The sequence below is a fragment of the Alligator sinensis genome, unplaced genomic scaffold (genome assembly GCF_000455745.1).
Source record: "Alligator sinensis unplaced genomic scaffold, ASM45574v1 scaffold93_1, whole genome shotgun sequence".
Classification (NCBI taxonomy): domain Eukaryota; kingdom Metazoa; phylum Chordata; order Crocodylia; family Alligatoridae; genus Alligator; species Alligator sinensis.
Genome location: NW_005842243.1, coordinates 1,232,252 through 1,235,014, shown reverse-complemented (window position 1 = coordinate 1,235,014; position 2,763 = coordinate 1,232,252). Strand labels below are relative to the sequence as shown.

At 44.7% G+C, this 2,763-nt stretch overlaps 1 protein-coding gene across 1 annotated transcript in view; it reads left to right on the top strand.

Moving 5' to 3' along the window:
- SIPA1L2 (signal induced proliferation associated 1 like 2) overlaps window positions 1–2,763 on the top strand; it is a 261,532-nt gene that overhangs the window by 553 nt on the left and 258,216 nt on the right. The window lies entirely within an intron of this gene.

Here is a 2,763-nt window from a genome sequence, read left to right as displayed (position 1 = left end):
TGTTTCTCTTTTTCTACCTTTTCTTTCTTCCCTCTTTTGTGTGCGCCTTCACTTCTGCAGCTCGACGCTAGATGGCCGGCTTGGCCCAGGCATGGGCGCTGCACGTCCCTGCCCGCCTCTGCCCCTCTCTTCTCCCCTCGCCGAGCTCCAGCTGCCCCCGCACGGGCCCGGCAGGACTTCCCAGCCGGCTCGGGAAGTCCTTTTTTTCACTTGTTGCTTGCCGCTTCCCGCTGCTTCTCTCTCTCCATCCTGGTGTTCTGCCTGCTCTGGCCAGTCTAAGGAGCCTGGTTTGTTTTTTTTTTTTTTGAGTCTGCATCTCCAATTGCTGGGCAGTGTTTGGATAGAGAAATGTCTGTGGAGATCTGTGCGGACTCTAGAAATCCAAGGATGCCCTTCATGGCGAGCGATGTGGCAGTAAGGGAAGTTTGAGGTTGGCTCTGAGGGGAAAAAAACTTTCTCATGAGGAGGGTGGTGAAGCACTGGAGCAGGTCACCTGGAGCAGCAGCTCTCAACCTTTTGTTTTTTCCCCCTGCCCACTTGTAAACATTGAGGGCCGGTCTCCCCCCAGTGCCCAGTAGCCCCTCTCAGGCTGGGACTCTGGCAGCATGCCAGGGCAGTGCTTCAGTTTCCCAAATATTTTGTCCTCTAAAGGAGAATCCATTTTTTAAGTTTGTTCATGGCCCTTTCATATATTCTTGGAACCCATTTTTGGCTTGCACGGGTTGAGAAACACTGACCCCGAGAGGCTGTGGAATCTCCATCCTTGGAGGTTTTTAAGACCAGGTAGACAAAGCCTTGACTGGGATGATCTAGCTGGGAATGGTCCTGCTTGGAGCAGGGGTTGGGCTTAGATGGCTTCAGAGGTCCCCTCCAACCCTCATTTTCTATGATTTTATGGTATAAGGACAGGTATCTTCCACTTGGAAACAATGCCATCAAAGTTACCCCTTTGTCTGATAGTTTGATGGTGTTTTTAAAAGAATTATGCTGTTTATTCATTTAACCTTTTTCTACAGCAGGGCGTTGGCAGCTGTGGCTCCCTTGAGTTACCTGTGGCAGGTTAGGGCGTTGTTAGGTCTGTGTTGTGTCCAGGGTGATGGGAGTCTTATGCAGAGTTCAGATGATAGATGTTTTGGATAGGGATGATCCTGCCTCAGGCAGGGGGTTGGACTAGGTGCCATCTGGAGGTCCCTTCCAGCCCAGCTTCTCTCTGATTCTGTGTCCTGAATTTCTGTTCCCCACCCAATCCTTTTTTTTTTTTTTTTTTTTTTTTTATTAAGTGGCAGGGTGGGTTAAGAAACTGCTGTCATTATGCAGTTCAATATTAAAACCTGCTTTTGGTCCAAGGAAGATCATCCTCAGTTTTGTTTGGAATGAACAAGTGCAACCTGCTCTTTTCTCCAAAGACCACTGGGTAGACAGATTTCAGCTTCAGATTCTTCTAACCGGGACCTCCTGAGCATATATTGATGACATTTCATAAAGGCTGGACATTGGGACCTTTGTCTGTGGCAGATTAGGGCATTGGGTCTGTTTTGTGTTGACAGTAGTCTTTTGTAGAGTTTATATTATGCATTGTATGTTCTTTAGCAATCCCTCGTAGTCAGGGATGATGGTCTTCCATGATTGTTTTATCTCTGTGGTCGAAGATGGCTGATGAGGTCCATCCAGGATTGACAGACTAATGCAGCTCGAATATGTGTTTCCATGTGGGGTGGGTGGTACTGGATTTTTTTTTTATTTGTCCACGACACATTGTTTCTGTTAGTCCTGCTTTTCCGTTTCCTGTTGTCGTGCAATTTCAAAGTACTGCGATCCCTGCAGCAGACTCATCCTCCATTTGGGGCAGTTCTGGGTGATTAGTCTCCCAGGAGTTGATGTTGATGTTACATGGATTGTAGAGGATGGTTTGGATAGAGATGATCCTGCCTCAGGCAGGGGGTTGAACTAGATGCCCTCTGGAGGGCCCTTCTAGCCTAACTTAGCTCTGATTCTAAATTCTGCAGTTATTAGATTCGCATTAAACTTTTAGTTCTGTCATGACACTTTTCTGATTGAATTTAAGTCACAGAGCATCAGACTTGCTAGGCTGATCCTAGGCCCAGTCTTACTTTTTGTTTAATGTGCTCAAAACTTAGTGGCACGCAGGAATAGACCCCATATTTGCAGTCTGTCTTTAGAAGATTTGGCTTTTAGAATCCCGCTTTGAAATGGGTTTTATTATTTATGCAAAAGATGTTTAAGTTGTCAAGGATTGTAATGCATTATGGATATTTGAACATCACTGAGGCTCCACAACAGTTGATTCATAATTTATGTAGTGTTCATATAAAACAAGATCACAGAAAGGTCTCTGAATCCATTGTCTTGGTTGTGCACAATCAGTACATTGTCTTTGCAGTTCATGAGGCTCTTGGATATAATATGAAGGAATAGCTACTTGTTAGGGTGCAAGACCATTTAATCAGTGACATTTTGATCAATGATGGAGCACAGCATTCTCTTATACCCAAAGTATAACATAAAACCTAGAATTAAGCTTAAACAGAAACAGAATCCCTCATAACTGGTATTCACATACCACACCTATGTTAGGGTGTTTTTAAAATGTTTCTATCCAAGGAGAATCAGTATTTCAGTTTTGACTCTGACAGCAAATAGGATGCAGGTTCTTTTTTTGGCAGACATTAATTATTGATGTGTGCCATTCCCCAAGTGCATGAAGAAACACAGTTTTGAATGAGCAGAGCCAAAAGAGGAACT